The sequence below is a fragment of the Crinia signifera genome, chromosome 11, assembly GCF_055691185.1.
Source record: "Crinia signifera chromosome 11, ASM5569118v1, whole genome shotgun sequence".
NCBI classification, from domain to species: Eukaryota; Metazoa; Chordata; class Amphibia; order Anura; family Myobatrachidae; genus Crinia; species Crinia signifera.
Window position 1 is genome coordinate 81844783 of NC_139227.1, and position 17924 is coordinate 81862706.

The following is a 17924-nucleotide window of genomic DNA, read 5'->3' on the forward strand; positions in this document are numbered from 1 at the left end:
TATCATATGCATTGACATTCCCCACTGCTGCACAGTCTGAGTCAGAAGTACGGGCGTGCAGCACTTCTGACTCTGATAAGCATGGGACCATGCATCAGATCAGATGTCAAACACGTGCGGTTTAGCTACTTATCACCCGATTTCACGGCTGATCCATCGTAATCGGGTGAAAAGTGGCCAAATCGCACTAGTGTATGGCCAGCTTTACATCAGTTCAGTTAAATATTTTCTAGGATATCTTCAGATTGGTTTAATAAACAATACTAATCATTTATCAGGAGGAGACCAGAAATCCTTTATCATAAGAAGACTGGATGTTTCTGGTTTTATGAACTAGTATAGTGAATACTAGGGTGGCCAATCCCGGGATCGTTGGGATCCCGGGATTTGGCCCCCAAAATGCCGGGATTTCAATCCCGGTATTGGAGTTTCCGGCCAGCGTCTGAGCACTCGCTCAGACGCTGCCCGGCTTCTCCCATACCCGGCAGTGCTGTACTGCGCAGCGTGACGAGGTCAGAGGTCACGCTGCACAGGGCACAGCCCGCCCACCCAACCTTTCCGGCTCCCGGCCACCCCGCTGTATGAGCCCACCTACCAACCCGGCGGCAACCCAGCCAGCAGCCCTCCTGCCCGCCCTCTCAGCATACCCGGCTCCCGGCTGCACCGGGCTCCCACTTTAAGTAAATAGTGGGCCACCAGGGCATTTTTTATTATCCCGGGATTTAGCATTTTTCAATCCCGGGATTGAAAAAATGCCCCGGGATTGGCATGACTAGTGAATACACTTACTGACCACACGAAAATGACATTGAGGTGGTCTTTCTGGCTAGAGATCTTTCCACATACAACTTTACAATATTTAAAAAACTTTATCATTCTTCACTTCTGTCTTAACTTCGAGCATTTACAGGGAGATGTTTTACAACATGTTTCCCAGAGGAGATCTTTCACCCCAAAGGAGATTTTTAATTGGACTCTCAGAAACCGACGTTTAGCCTAAGTGTCAAGCGGATGGTGCTTCGATCATTCATGTATGTGGGAATGTCCTGTAATCAACCAATTTTGAAGACAGGTCAGACACTTCCCATCTGCCTATCTTCACAAATATGTTCCCCTATCTCCGGAATGGGCTATTTTGGGAATACACATCACATCTTAAAGTCTGACCAAGGGAAGTAAGACACATATTAATAATTTTTGCTTTAGCTAGAAAATGTGTTGTACAAAATGTAAGTTACAGATGACCGCTTACTATTTCCTGATTCATAAAAAAATTTGGTCCATACTTTTCCTATGAAGTGAATAGAATTAATACATTTAAAAAAAAAAAAATATTTTGAGATTTTGAAAAGTTTTATTTACACACTGACCATTACTTCCCAAATGCAAACTTTTCCCAATAAGGTGCAGTATGAGACAGAAATCCTCCTTGCTGATGATTCAGGTTGGGTGTTACCAGGGCCGGTGCAAGGCTTGACGTCACCCTAGGCAATTCTTTCGCCACCCCCCCCCCCCTAATAAAAAATAAAAAAAACCTGGTCTCGTACATGCACGCTTATATACAAATAAACTGCATCCGTATATCGATACCCCCCTCCTCCCCAGCCACAGAACATTTTACTACTACAACCCTGGGTAGTGACTCCAGGCAGCCACTACTCCAGGTGCTGCACCAACTCTAGAAAGAACATAATACCGCTGGCTGGGTTGGCGGGGGTTACTGCTTCAGCTGGTTAGTGCTGCCGCCAGTCAGGTCGCTGGCGGGAGGTAGTGGAGCCCGCTGCTACCGCTGATCACCTGGTGCCGCTGCCCCTGGCCGGAAGGTCTCCATTGCTGCAGCTGACTCCCTAACGCCGCTGCCACTGATGAGGGGCGAGCAGCTGCTAAGCAGCGGAGGAAGTGTTCCCATTCCTCCTGCTCCCCCACAACTATGGAAAACGTAAAAAAAAAATACCAAAGGCGCCGCTGCCCGGAAGCCAATGGTCTCCGTTGCTGCAGCTGACTCCCTAACGCCGCTGCCACTGATAAGGGGCGAGCAGCTGCTACACAGTGGAGGGAGTGCTTTAATTCCTCCTGCTCCCCCACAACTACGGAAAAATGTTAAAAAAAGAGAAAAAGATGCTTAATTTAAATGTTAAGTATTAGGCTGAAGAAAGGGCGCCCTCCAGTGGCCATCGCCCTAGGCATCTGCCTAAAGCTGCCTAATGGTAGCTCCGGCCCTGGGTGTTACCAATAATCTTCTTAACTAGAACAAGAACAGAAAGATAAGTTTAATGGGTCTATCAATTTGCTGTACTCTCCCTGCCTGCCTAGATATTGTAATCCTCCTGACCACGCTTGGTGCTGACTGCTGGGGAAAATACTGACTGCCTTATTTTTACACTGCAATATAGATCTCACTTTGAAGGAAAACCCCACCCAAATCTAACTCTCTCTGCACAAGTAACATCTACCCCACCTGCAGTGCACATGGTTTTGTCCATTTGAGAAGGAATTTGCCTTTGCCAGTGAAACAGAATAAGGGTCTGGTTAGATATTTTACTATTGATCGTATTTGGTTGCTTGTTTGGCTGATAGTTTACTGTATCTCTTTGTTTGTGCCAATTCAAAAATAACACAAAAAAAACTCCAACCATGTAGTAATACTTCCGTGCATCTACTGTACCAGCAGCTTCCTGACAATTCCTGTATAATGTCTGTAATTCATTCAGTGGCGTAAGTTTGTTTCAGTTGCCCGGAGGCAAGCTATATATTGGTGCCCCCCCACCCCCACACACACACACATTCAGGACACAACCCAATAAAACCTTATATAAAATATATATATATAGAAAAATAGGTAGATAACACATATATTTCTCAGAACTCAGAAGCAATATCGTTGGCTTTTAAATAACTGATTTATACCTTCATGGGGAGGAGAGGTGCCCCCTTGGGAGCAGGAGCCTGGCGGCAGATGACTCCATTGCCTCCCAGAGTTCTGCCTCTGAATTCATTACTTAAAACCACATCATCTCCAGATCTTAACGCAGAGCTTATTCTCATGTTGGATACACAATGGGACGATTTCACTCACGGTACGACTGACTTCACAATTTTCAGTAGTAGTACATTATTTTGAGAATACCTGATTTGATAAATTATTAGAAATGTCTGGCTGCTGATTGGAAAGTCATACAGCACAACACAATATGGTACAGGTCAGATCTAGTGCTCTGATCCAACTGGAGCGATTATCGGGAGCAGCCAAAAATACATTATTGTTTTAGGAGATTTCTGTACCGTAGCATCAACTGACCCTGAAAACTTGGCTATTTGCCCGCAGCTCAAAATTAAATTAATGGGAGCAATTAAATAGTAATTTGCCAATGGGCACAACAGCCACAAGCACCCATTATTTCTGCTTGCACCCTCCTGTGGTTGATAACACAAATCCTTGAAAGCTTGAGATTAGGGTGCTAAAAACACAGTGCGCCCAGCACTTTGCAGCGGCTTAGCGCTTTAAGTATTTAAACCCAATTTTATTGCTTGGGCTTGAAATGCATTATAAATAATGGTTACCCAATAACTCACACCTGTCGGCACAAACTGCTGATTATCACTGTCATTTCAGGATATTGGGCATGAGTGTGAGCTAAAAACAAATGAATTTTGTGCAAAGAGTGCGTTTGCAGACTTGGCGGTTAATAAGTGAAGCTTATTATAGCGGATTGATACATACAGGGGTGTGCCAACTGACGCAGGAGTTTGTTATATTTGAAGGGGGGGGGGTGTGAATAGTTAAATGTAGTCTGTGTTTGTCCTTTTGACATTCCCTCGCTCTTGAACAGTGATTCATGGAACATATATTGCAGGGGATGCAGTTTAAATCCCGGCGGTTGGGAATCCCGACACTTTCTCGGCACCGGGCCCGCTGCGTGGCGAGCGCAGCGAGCCCGCAAGGGGGGGTGATCCACGTCCCCCCCCCCCCCTTGTCGGGATTTCGGCGTTCAGTATTCCGGTGTCGGATTTTGAACGCCGGGATCCCGACCGCCGGCTTTTCATGCCTAATCCATATTGCAGAACATCTCTCGAGAACATATGCTTACTGTCATAAGAACATGGGGCAGCGCAGACGGTGTAATGGTTAGCATTACTAATTCACAGCACTGAGGTCATGGGTTCAATACCCACCATGGGTGCGGAGTTTGTATTCTCCCCGTACTTGTGAGTTTCCCTCGGGTACTCCGGTTTCCTCCCACATTCCAAAAATATACTGATAAGTTAATTAGCTCCCAACAGAATGAACCTTTGCCTGTACATGTGGTAGGGAATATAGATTGCAAGCTCCATTAGGGCAGGGACCACTGTGAAATCTCAAATATTCTCTGTAAAGCGCTGCGGAATATGTGTGCGCTATACAAAATAATGGTACTAAAGACTCTTATCAGTTGAGGCTAACATACTTGCTGACTTACAGTACAATGCTTGTTCTCTTAGAGATTCTGGAGGGAAAGCTCCAAGTGGGAGGTACAGGGTTGGGATGCTGTCACGCCATGTTCCTAAGTGCCAAAATAGTCCAGTGGGGTTATGCCACAAGAACCCTAATTATCTTTATTCACTTTATCAAGTTTCTGTACTGCAGGACATAGGAGAGCTGTCCAGTATTGGTGAGTCTTTTGGATATCCTGGGAGAACAGTCTCATACAATACAGTGGCAAGGCACTCCTCATGCAATACAGTGGCAAGGCACTCCTCATGCAATACAGTGGCAAGGCGCTCCTCATGCAATACTGTGGCAAGGCACTCCTCATGCAATACAGTGGCAAGGCACTCCTCATGCAATACTGTGGCAAGGCACTCCTCATGCAATACAGTGGCAAGGCGCTCCTCATGCAATACAGTGGCAAGGCGTTTCTCATGCAATACAGTGGCAAGGCACTCCTATGGACCATAGCTACAGAAATTGAATTTTTGGATGCTACAAAATGGAGTCTTATCTTCAATTGACAGATGTGGCTACATGTAGAGGCCTAGAGCCAGCAAGATAAAAGCTTGGATTCTGTGTAAATACATGTACTGTATCATGTTTTCCATCACTGTTGAAGAGATTCCTACAGTGCATAAAACAGCAATAAACTAGTTAATGCTTATATCATCTTCCCTAGCATCTTTATAGTCAGGGCTCCGAGCCAAGCAAACCACACTGAGCGCCTGTAACTGAGCCAAACACAATCCTAATCATAGGCTGTTACTGTTGCTTATTCTATGAGCTGAGCTGCACACATTGTGTGTGTGCAACGCAGAGCAAAGATTCACCCGACTTGTTTACTGTTCCCTGGAGCTCCTCCAGAATCACAGAATTACACATGCAGCATTGCCTATACATAATGGTCAATTGTTTAGCGCTAGCCCAAGGAAATGTCGTGATATAAAATCAACATACATGATTAGGGTTATTTATATGATCAGAGACGAGGTGGCTCCATTTCACAAGTATATGTTTGACACCCAAAATGATGATATTTTCGTCATGCCAGAGCTCGATTAGTCCACTCAATAAAAACACTGAGAATAACATTTAAACATACGGTCATTATATACACAAAATACCTGCTCCATATAATGCCCTCTACTGCTACAAGCAACGGATTGCTGGGAGTCTTAAGGCCCCCATATACTATAACGATTTTGCATGATTTAATTTGATTTCGAAGTTTCGGGCAGATATATCGTCTGTAAAGTGACAAATCGTATGTGTTTTCCATCTGATCCGATGGCCGGGGTTGGAGCGGCAGGATGGCAGTGGGGACTGTCCGGGGGAGTGACAGGAGCAGGCTGGGGGCGGGGTCCGGTCCTGGGTACCTGTAGGTGCAGGCTGTAATCTGTATTGTGCACTGGGAGAGCCTCAGCCTCTTCAGATGTAGCGGCGCTGCGGCAGGCAGGGTCAGGAGCGGGGGATGCAGAGAGACCGGGTGCGCGGCGCAAGAAAAGAAAGAAATCCCATTCAAAGGACTGGGCAGCCGCTGATTGGCTGAGAACTCGAGTACACGGGACCGCGCATCGGATCAGATTGGATGTCATACACTACGCAATTTGCCCAGTTTCACCCGATTTCTCGGCCCAATCCTCCAGAATCGGGTGAAATCGGGGCCAAATCGCGTAGTGTATGGGGGCCTTAAGTCAGGGGTGGCCAATCCTGTCCTCAAGATCTACCAACAGTTCACGTTTTTCAGGCAACCTGTGGATCTATAGTAGGAATGAATGCAGCAGGTTTGAAAATGTGACAGTTGGGAATGACTACAGCTGTGCACCAGCTTGGTGATTTGGAAAACGTGGGCCGTTGGTAGATCTCGAGAATGGTTTGGTCACCCCTGCCATAAGATATATATCATGTGATTTATCTTGGCTTGATCAATCACATGAGATATATCTTATGCAAAAAAAGACTCCAAAGTACAAAATTGGATGGAATCACTCCCAGTAAGGTCCAGGGGGAGTTCAATGGAAATCATATCCCACTTCAGGGTCCGCCATATCGTTGTAGTGTACCTTTTACCTTATTACTACTTTAGAATAGCAGTTATCATTGGACTATTTAGGTCAATTCATGCACCAACACCCAATCCCAGTTTGGATACAGAGGGTTAAGATATACAGAGGTAATGGAGCACAAAATGTCAAACAATTACGCAGTTTTTCATTGATAACAGTTTGTGTTAATTGCATGACTGAGTACATTATAAGAAAAAATCTGAAATTGAGCACTTGTACAAATGAATACAAATCGTTGCTAATTACATTTGATCATTGTATGCAAGCTTGTAAAGAAGATCATTGGAATCTACCCACATGTGAAAGGTGACCCGTAATCACATGATTTATTGTTAGTACCTAGAGAATTTACAAACCGCTTCAGTCCATGCAATGATGCCTTCAGTTTGTCTACATTAGGCCTGGTCAACCTGTGGCTCTCCAGATGTTGTCCAACTACAAATCCCATCATGCCGTGCCACAGTTTTGCTATAAGGTAGTGTTAAAACTGTAGCAAGGCATAGTTTCACAACATCTGGAGAGCCACAGGTTGGCCTGTCCTTGTCTACATGATGAGACAGCTCTAAGATGCCCTGATGTAGGCTAAACATATATTCTTCATATGCTGATGAAATACTGTCCACATCTATTATCCATAACATCACCTGTCTCCATATAATCCCTCTTTATACATTGCTCATTGTGCTGGTTGTCCTTCTCCATACTTGGTGTATGACTCTTGGTATAATACAAGCAATCTGTGCAGTGGAGCAGCATCCACGCCGGGACGAATACAGCTGCTGGCATTTTGCACCACATCATGGATTCACACTGAAATCTGAGCTGCTCCATCCTGTACATATTTTGAATTTCAGATTTCTCTTTTTGATAGAAACTGTCAAACGCAGAGGATAAAGAAATCTTTACAATTTGGGTTTCTGACAAACTGAGAACTGACTTGAAGTGTTGCGTTTGATGTGCAGAAGCTGTAAGTGCCAGAAGAAAAGACATTAATTAAGGAATAGAATAAAAAAAGGTATGTAAAGAATCACTTTATTGCTTTTTAATCACGTCTATAGAGCTGAATGTAGATTTCAGGAACACTAATGGGTCCCATGGCACTCTTAAGATAAATGGTTCCATTTCATTGTGCAATCGTTCACAAGCATCAAACAGTTTTTTTGTTTTTTTCTATTTTTATGGCGTTTTACTTATGACTTTACCAAGTAGTTTACGGTTTCTTCGATTCCGGTTCTAAAATAAAAAAAGGATTGTTTACTATCACCCTGTGTCATATGGGGTGAGATTTAATAGGATGAGAGATTCAGTAAGAAATATCCAGGTTTTTTAAAGTGGCAATCATTTACACTTCAAAATCAAACTGGTTTTGCAGTGTCAATGATTTCCGCTTTAAAAAACCTGGATATTTCTTACCAAATCTCTCACTTTCTGAATCTCTCATCCTATTAAATCTCACCCATAATGTTTGTTTCTAAAGTACAGAGGGATAGGGAAGCAAAGGGTTCTGGGAGAGAACTAAAGAAAGAGGAAACGTGATAATTATTTGCTATCTAATTGAAATCAATTATAAAACCAAGTGCATCCTAACAGGCAAGGAGTTGTTGCTATAAGATTTTCATTGCTGACTAATTGTTTTTGCATTTGTAGGTAAATGTTTGTGACTCTTGAATTCTGCATTATTTAATGCCCCCTTTGGGACTTAAAAGAAACCATTTAAATTATGATAGCATCAATAACTATAAAAAAATATAACTGCAGTGTTTATTATTTCCCAAACAATATTTGTTGTTGGAGAAAGTTATTTTTTTACATATAATTTTTCTATTAAATTAATTTTTCAAACAATATGTAAAAATAGGAGAGAGGAGAGGGAAGTACAGAAGGCAGAAAAGGGGAAGGAAGGAAAAAGAGTCTTGAAAATTTCCAAACACGAATAAATCACAGGGTAGCGCCGGCCATAAACTTAGCAGCAGAAAGTGGTACTTGATACAATATCAAGAAAATAAACCGAAGGATTAACTGTAACTGGGGGGGTGGGGTAAAATGTCCATGGAGACAAGGTGAATTAGATGAGAGCAGCCTTATTAGAGGAGGGGCGGAGGGGAATTTCTATTAAGGGCATTGCAACATTTGACTGAGTTTAATGTACAATATGCCATATAAGTTATTGCAATGGCTTGGGCACATCAACAATAAGTCTGGGTCAGATATGTCCAAACTATGGCCCTCCAGCTGTTGTGAAACTACAAGTCCCATCATGCCTTGCCATAGTTTTAGCATTCCCTAAAAGCAAAACATTGGCAAGGCATGATGGGACTTGTAGTTTCACAACAGCTGGAGGGCCATAGTTTGGACATGCCTGGTCTAGGTAAAAGAGTAGGTTGGAGAAGGAAGCTTGGTTACCTTGGTAATCGGAATCATGGATCATCTCCCAAAACGGGAGCTCGTTTTGGACAAGACCATATTATATAAAGCAGGAAGCCCTCCTCACCACAACCCTGCCAACAAAGATTAGAGGATGAAGGAACAATGTTATACAAGCATTGAGGGACCATATACCAGCGCAGATATAATGTAAGGGAGTTCTGTCGGTGCTGAACTGAAGAAGCAGAGGCAACTAAGTTAGCCCTAATCTGTTCCCATTCATTGGTACCGTTTCACGCTCCCAGGCCACCTCATGGAGAGACAAAAGAAGAGCATTGTTAGAGCAAGAGGCAATAGTGTAGAGCAGTGGTGTCAAACTCATGGCCCTCCAGCTGTTTTGGAACTACACGTCCCAGCATGCCCTGCCACAGTTTTAGCAATCAATTATATAAAATCTGTATAATTGTATAATCAATATAATTGGTTGTTAAAACTGTGGCAGGGCATTCTGGGACGTGTAGTTCCACAACAGCTGGAGGGCCATGAGTTTGACACCACTGGTCTAGTAGAAATGATAGCTGCTGTCTCACATCTTCCATATTGGTTGTTAAAACTGTGGCAGGGCATTCTGGGACGTGTAGTTCCACAACAGCTGGAGGGCCATGAGTTTGACACCACTGGTGTAGAGTATAAACCCTTTGCTGAGGTAAAAAACTTCCTGTCTTTGGGAAGCAGACTGGGGAAAGGCAAGGAATGCACAGGCTGGTTGCCAGGACAGAGGCAGGATTAGAAGAGACCATGTTTAATCAAAAATCATTAGACTAGGGGCAGAATGCAATAGGGTAGTGGTTCCTAACCTTTCTTGAATAGTGGTGCCCTCAAGTATCTGTGTTTTCTTCATTGCCACCTAGGCCAAATGTTTGGTGTTAGTTTTTTGTATATTAAACTGTTCAAGAGATAGTATAGTAGGATAGAAGAATAAAAAAAAGTAGGCCAAAGGTTGGGTTATTCATGTGGACAGATTGTAACAAGGTCGATTGATTCATGCATTGTCTATATGTGATTAGGATTGCCATGCTTAGGAAATGAAAATAATGGACTTTTGAAAAGCATAAGTCTCGTACCTAACACGACTTGGTAGTACACTGCTTTCCCTGCACTACCTGGTAGTACACTGCTTTCCCTGCACTACCTGATAGTACACTGCTTGCCTTGTTGTGCAATGCTCTACCTGTTGTGATCGTAAACATTTCTGCCTGGAAATACAGGTATACAGCGCCACCCATTGTGCGCGGTAGCACACTGCTCTCCTACCCCCCCCCCCCCCCCAATTAAACCTGGTAGTACTCTTTACCCCCTCTTGTGCTTGGTGATACGTTCTCACCCTAACAACCCTAAACCCTGCCCCTAAACCTCTAAATTAACTTTAGTTTACTATATCTAATACCCAAACCCCTAACTAACTCTAATATCCTAACCCCTGACTAATCCTAGTGCACTCACATTAAGACCCCTAGGAATCCTAATACCCCCAACCAAAAATACTAAACAATTGCTTATACCCAAACCCCTAAACTAAATCTTAAGGCCAGACTGGATGGTCCAGGGTGATTCTTATTTGCCATCAAATGATATGTTCCAGCTGTTGTGCCTTGCAGTACACCCCACTCCCTCCGTGAGTGGCAACAGAAGCTTGTTCTGGGATGTGGGGAGAGGCAGCTGCAATAGCAGTCACTTCTCTCTCTGATTGCTCAAAATGCTGCTTCATGTAATAGGGTGGGGGAGTGGTCATAGATGCCACGCCCCTTCTAATGAGTCCACACCCCTCTGCTGGGAGCGTGCAATATATATTCTGGTCTCTGCTAACTTCCCTTCTTCACCTGTCATGGTGCCCCTTGTCAATTTTTTTCTGGCTCCGCCCCTGAGTGATCCCCGTATTTGCTCGATAGTACATAACTCCCTCTCTATGTTGCCCAGTAATACACAGTCTCCCCTGCTGTGACGGGAAAGATGTTCTAGCACTACAGTTTCGCATAACTATAGTACTGTACTTAGGAGATCTTGGCAGAGTAACAAGTATTAATTATTTTGTGCTAGAAAATGTCTAATTTAGCATAGATATGAAATAATGTTATTTTTACATTTATTGCATAAAATAGATATGCTGTAAAGTGTATTTGTTCCCAATGTGACTTATGGATTACGTTTCATAACTCCAAATACTGCAAAACAAATCCATCTCTGGGAATGGCTGGTGTTTATTTGACTAAGTAGACTCTGCAAGTGGGGGAAACAAGTGATCTGATGAAGTCACTGCAGCCTTGGGTAAATTCTGCTTATTTGTCTAAGCGATTTGAAATCCATTATACACGGGTGTTTATATTAAATAGATATTTTGGGGCGTGATCGCTTTTAGTGAATGAAATTCTAAACACACTGTAGTTCATGAACTTGTATTACGCAACTGAACTTTTTCTTCTCTGAAGGAATGTCTCTGTTAGAGTTCTTTTTATTCCTCTCCTAATATAACAACGGTCACAAGTCCTTCATTGCGCTGAGGCATGACCTAAAAATACATGGAGATATCAGTGGCGCCTAGCACAGTGTTTTCATGCTGCAGGGCATAGCACTGGGCAAGCATACTGAACAAGAGAAAAGTCTAATTCTATATGAAATTCCCTATTCCTATCGTATATTGCATTCATTATATAGCCACACCGATTGGCTGTTGGGGGGCAGTTAGAATTAAAATATAAAACAAGGAGAAGACAAGTATTCTGTGCTATGGGCCTAATTCTGACCTGATCGCAGGACACTGCACTGCAGCGGGGAAGGGGGGGGGGGGGCAGATGTAACATGCTCAGAGAGAGTTAGATTTTGGTGAGTTATTTGGTTTCTGTGCAAGGTAAATAGTGGCTGCTTTATTTTTACACTGCAATTTACATTTCAGTTTGAACACTCCGCACCCAAATATAACTCTCTCTGTACATGTTACATCAGCCCCACCTGCAGTGGTTCTGGTATTTTAGATCTACAATGTCTAGGTCTACAGTCATAAAGTTGACATGGTCAAAGGTCGACTGGGTCAAAAGGTCAACATTGAAAAGGTCAACATTTTTATGTTGTTTTTTTTGGGATGTCTATGCCGACATAGGTCAGTATGGACACCGTCTAAGTCAGGGCTGGGCAACACCGGCCCTCCAGATGTTAGTGAACTACACATCCCAGCATGCCTTGCATCAGTTTCAGCATGGCTACATAGCAAAACTAATGCAAAGCATCCTGGGATGTGTAGTTCACTAACATCTGGAGGGCTGGTGTTGCCCAGCCTTGGTCTAAGTGTACCTCGTCGACCTAGAATCGTCGACCTAGAATCAATCTATCATGAGTCCGGATACCCCTGCCGTGTAGCATGGTTTTTCCCATTTGAGAAAGATTTAACTTTTTCTATCAACTCTGAATCAGGCCCATGATAAGCTGCTTACTGCCAGGGCCGGTGCCACCACTAGGCAGCTTTAGGCATTTGCCTGTGGGCGCCAGGCACTGGAGGGCGACACTTTGTAGAATGGAAGCGGCAGATCCCCCCCCCCCCTGTAGAGACCGAGTCAGAGATGACCGCCCCCTAAGCATGCTCCCCCCCTGTGGAGCCAGGCGATCGTGGACCGGGTGAGCGGGTGGGGGCATTGCCTGGTGACAGTTGGTACCATGGGCCCCAAAAATCAATGTCAAATAAAACAATAATTACAAATTTCGAATGTCAGTGGATTCTATTCAATAAAATAAAATGAAAAAACACCTGTTGGTTCTATACTGGTTGCAATGCTGTCCGATTTGCCAAGCTCTAATGCAGGCCATTTGGCCCTGTCAGCTAATACGATCTGAAGATGGCATTGTGCTGCTGTGCCCTCTCAAGCAATGGCCACCACACATGCATGGTTGGAGCCCCTGTCCCTGTATATGCTCTTTGATAGATCCTGGTGATCCATCCTTATAACATAATGCAATGCTAATTTTGGTGCTAATATTATGCCCAGATAGTACTGCAGATGGAAATAATGGTAAATAGGCCCCTAGACGAGGGAACAGGGCCTTACTTACCCTGCACCAAAATCTGAGTAAACATTGCAATCCTTTGGCAAGATGCAGAGCCAGCATTGGTCTGATGAAGCCAGTGGTGGAGTGGCATGGAAATCCGGTGGAATTCAATGCAGAGTTGGCTACTAAACCCACTGAGGGGAGGCAACAGTGTATGGGTCATTGGGTTGACCCTATTTAGATCGACATACATTAGGTCAACCACTGAAGTTCAACAGAGCTTAGGTTGACACCTGAAATAGGATGACATGGATAAGGTCGACATGGTTGAAAGTTTGACACAAGCATTAAGTCAACAATAGGAAGGTCGGCAGTCAAGAGTGACATGAGTTTTTCACGTTTTTGTTCCGAAAGTCTACATAGTCAACTTGGACACCGTCTAAGTGTAACAATCCCCCCGCATGGCTGACTGCGCTCATCATGCTCTAGGTCCAATTATACTCTCCCACCATGCCGTAATAGATGGTAGGGTAATAAATACCACCTGTCGGCACAAGTCGGAAAAAGGTTAAAATCTCATGTTGACCTTCCCATTGTCAACCTACAGATGTAGCGCCTCTCTTCATTGCAGGGGCTGGCGGTGGAGTCAGACTTCAGAAGAGGACGCGCGTGCATCTCCTTACAACGGATGGCCCCCTGAGTCTAAGGATCCCATCCGGTGCTTTTGTCCCCGGGCACCTCTGAGTATACTACACATATCTGTAGTCCAACCTGTAGATTGCACAGTGTACAGTGTACAACTGGTTTGCATGGGTACTAATTATACAATGTGACTAAACATTAATAGAGGTTAATAAGTGATGTATTATTCACATGTACCAAGTAGAGGAGACTAGAGCTTGAACCTCTGTAAAGGAATATCAATGAGATAGATTTAGTTAGCTGCAAACCAGGTTGTGGGCCTGTTAATGCATTAACTCTTTGAGTGGCAATGTTGCTGTGAGAGATGCCAGAGCCGCAGTGCAGGAATATGAATCACTTTAGTTATAGCCGGCAAATGATCTGAAGTTAATTCATTGAAGTTTAGTTAAATGTTAAAAACAAACAGTCGCTGTGAGCGGCGCTGGCATTTTTAGCGGATATCTCTCACAGCAACATTGGCACTAGGGTTAAAAACCTGCAACCGCAAGTTTTCTTTATTGAATTAGATAATCTCAGCACGCCGATGCGGGTGTCACATGAGGAAGACAATGTTACTTTTAGTTTGCACCTCCAGAGTAAGGGATAACTGTGCAAATGTCAGGGTATAGTACAGTACATCTGGCATACCCCTCCTGGGGACCAATTCTGTGTTTAAACCTTTGCGTGCCAAGAAAATTTGTCGAAATAGGAGTGCTAACATTTTTATTCATCATAATGACCTGTAATGATTACCTTTTTATATAGGAACTATAATATTTTTTTACACAACATTTTTATTTGAATTTATATAACAAATAAGTTTTTCCCCAATATTTTACTAACTTGCATATATACACTATTAAATCACAAAACACACATTTAAATGTACCCTTAAATATAGATGCTGGCTATTCTATTTTATTCATTAATAAAAGTTATACAATTCAACCTTGTGACACCTTTTTTACAGCCTCATATACTTTGCTTACGACCTCTAACAGCAACCTGCATGATCATTATGGCCACCTGCTATCTTGGGGCTCACGTGTTGTGCTGCTTGGCCAGCTCCTCCTCTGTGTTGGATACTTGAGACGGACTTTGGGAGGCTGCGCTGCTTGCAAACTCCTGTCTGTGTCAGATAGCCAAGCAGGACAGCGGAGGCTGCGCCGCTCGGCCAGCCATGGAGTGTGTGTGTCCAGGCTTCACCCATCCGGGGTTGACTACAATATTGCACAGAAAACAGGCCACACACATGGACGTGTATGCAGATTCGCTTAAATTGTGCATTTACCTGGGACTGGAGAAGCGATCACACGGGGGAGCGATGTTGTCATTTTGTTCCTGCACATGAGCATATTGATTTATGCCCAGGTGCAGGCTCTGTTGGCAAATGGACATGGCAACATGCATAGTCGCTGGCCTGTTCACACGGAGCAGTAGGGGCGTGAGGCGGTGAGCCCGGGTTGCACCCATGGGAATGTGCAGCATTTCATGGGTGTCCCCATGAAAATTTTGGGCGTTACCATGGGAATGCAGACTGGAGGAGTTGTGCTGGGGGCGGGTGGCTGATATCACATGACTTCAACCGCCTGCCCTGATTTCCACGGTATGGCCGCAAATATAAAGTCTTCTTGCGTGGCCGGCAGAAATCGGTCCATGGTCGGCAACCATTGAATGATTCCTCCTGCTGCGGGCACATGGAAGGGGATGTGTCTTTGTGACACATCCATTGGCGAATGTAAGGGGTGGTCCGGGGGTGCACCGAACCACCCATTAGACTGCCCGGCGCCTGTACCTTTAAGTGATTAATTTAACACCGCCGCTGCCCGGATAATTTTTGTCCGGGAGGGCTGCGCGCATGCCCGACTGCAGGCAGCATCTCCCATGGTCCTTTGCGAAGCTTGCGTGCCATGACGCCCGGCTCCCTCCTCCTGCTTCTGCTGCTGCTGGGCTAGCGCGCACACATGTGTTTGTGTGGTGCAGCAGCCCAGCGCATAACAATAATACTGCTCCCCGGCTCAGCTCCTGCCCCTGGTGGGTCACTCAGTGCTGGTAAGTGCAGCAGTGAGAAACAGACTCACTGCTGCAGACAGCTTTGCTTTATATTCTTGAAGTGCCCTGCCCAGTGCCAGCCCAATGGCTTTTATTTTATTTTTTTACAGCCATTTAAAAAATGGCTGTAATCTTTCCCAGTGCCCTACAGGCCCTGTACTACATATACTTCTATATCGCATCTGTTGCGGAGGTGTTTGAGGGCATGTGCAAATGAACAATAATAATGATAATGATAGTGACTGCCACCCGCACTAGCTAGCAAGTCCTGAAGATTCACCTCTGTAGCTAATTGAGGCTTTTTATATATTTATCTTATGTGACCAGCACTTTATGGGTGGTATTCAATTTTTATATCACAATCTCCCATCTATAGTGACGGGAGATTGTAGGGCGATATTCTCTTATTATATATTTTGCACATACCGCACTCATTATGGCCACGTTTAGCCATTCATTTGCTTTTCAAATTAGTCTTTTCAAAATCATCAGCGCTTCCCGCCGCCAGGCAAATAGCGAGCGGCTGTGTATGTGAAAGCCGCCAGGCAAATAGCGAGCGGCTGTGTATGTGAAAGCTGCCGCTACACCAGTCCCTGGACCCCCGCTGCCAACATACCTGTGTGCAGCCAGCGGGGTTAGGCAGCGTCCAGGGGTCCAGGGACTGGTGTAGCGGCATCCTTATCTCACTCCATCTCCTAGCGCAATCTGACTGGCGGCAGGAAGCGCCGATGACTTTGAAAAGACTTGCCGGACGCTGATTGGCTGAATTTAGAAATGATTTCAGCTCACTACCCTGGGGATGGCGAGCAGAAATGCTGGTGAAAAACAATTGAATACCACCCTAAGGCCCTAATTCAGATCTGATCGCCGTACAAATTTGTTTGGAAAATGGGCAAAACCATGTGCACTGCAGGTGGGGCAGATGTAACATGTGCAGAGAGAGTTAAATTTGGGTGGGGTGTGTTGAAACTGAAATCTAAATTGCAGTGTAAAAATAATGCAGCCAGTATTTACCCTGCACAGAAACAAAATAACTCACACAAATCTAACTCTCTCTGCACATGTTACATCTGCCCCACCTGATCTGAATAAAGGCATATGTGTTCTATAATCCAAGTTTCTAGAAATTGGATTTAAAACTAAAAGCAAAAAGGCATCTGCCCCATTTTTTTTATTTACAGTATTTTTGCTGTAATAAAAATGGTGCTGTCAGAATTGTATTGTTAAAGCACACATTGACAGGGGGGATTACCGTGTGAGACAGTGATGGATGCCCTGTCTCTCTCTCTGTACAGATCATAGCTCTGTGCTGTCCAAGCTAGATTTCGTCAAAAGCAACATACTGTAGGTTCACTTCCAGAATTGCAGCTGCACAGTTCTTTAGCCTTAACCCTTTGGCCACCCTTAACAACTTTGCTGCGAGTGATCCTCAAAATATCCGCTAAAAATGCCACCGCGACTGTTCTATTAGTATAAATAAATACACATACGGCCAAGTCAATTCATTGAAGTGTAGTTAAATATTGCACCCAAAAAAAGAACAGTCGCTGTAAGCTACGCTGCCATTTTTTATTAATATTTTGAAGATCTCTCACAGCAACATTGGCACTAAAAGGGTTAATAAAAGGATTGCTTGGCAATTTTCAGACCTATTTTGACAAATTTCCTCGGCACTCAAAGGGTTACGGATCAGCTGATTTATCTGTAGATTGTTTTTCACCTTTTGCATGTGTTTGCTGTGGTTGTATACCCGGATGTGTTCTTGGTGGAATACATTTATTTTATACAGATGGGATGTGCTGAAGTTTAAGGCTATAGAGCTTTGTAGCCATCGAGGGTGGGGGCAGTACAGCAATGGGAGAAACAAAAGTAAATCCGGTTACTGTCTTTTGACTCTAAGATTTATTGTTTGGGAAGATAAAACAACGGATCAAAGCGAGTTATCTATGTAATAGGCAGCAATCCCTCTTACCCTGCCTGCACTGCTCGCTATTCCTGAGCACGGCTGCTATTTCTAGAATTGTTCTTATTAATTCTTACTAAATCCTCCCGTTGTCCTGATGTGCTGATCACCATACTTTTTCCTGTCATTACTTTTGGAAGTCACAAACATTTATTATCGTTGATCATCTGCTGTCAATTTCTGGGCGACCCCTGGTTTTAGCTTTTGACTTTTCTAAACGTAAGCAAATTCCAATCGAATTGCTTACTCGAATATAACATGACTGATGAATGAATGCAATTAAAATTTTCTTCCC

The 17924-nt window shown here is 44.0% G+C and overlaps 1 protein-coding gene across 3 annotated transcripts in view; it reads left to right on the forward strand.

The window, feature by feature from the left end:
- TSPAN4 (tetraspanin 4) overlaps positions 1–17924 on the forward strand; it is a 655297-nt gene that overhangs the window by 12661 nt on the left and 624712 nt on the right. For 2 of the 3 annotated variants that reach the window (XM_083165444.1, XM_083165446.1), the window contains exon 2: positions 7406–7549. The exons of the other annotated variant lie outside the window; for it this stretch is intronic. The gene's annotated coding sequence lies outside the window, so the exon portion shown is untranslated. The remainder of the gene's footprint in view (positions 1–7405; positions 7550–17924) is intronic. 3 annotated transcript variants of the gene reach the window in all.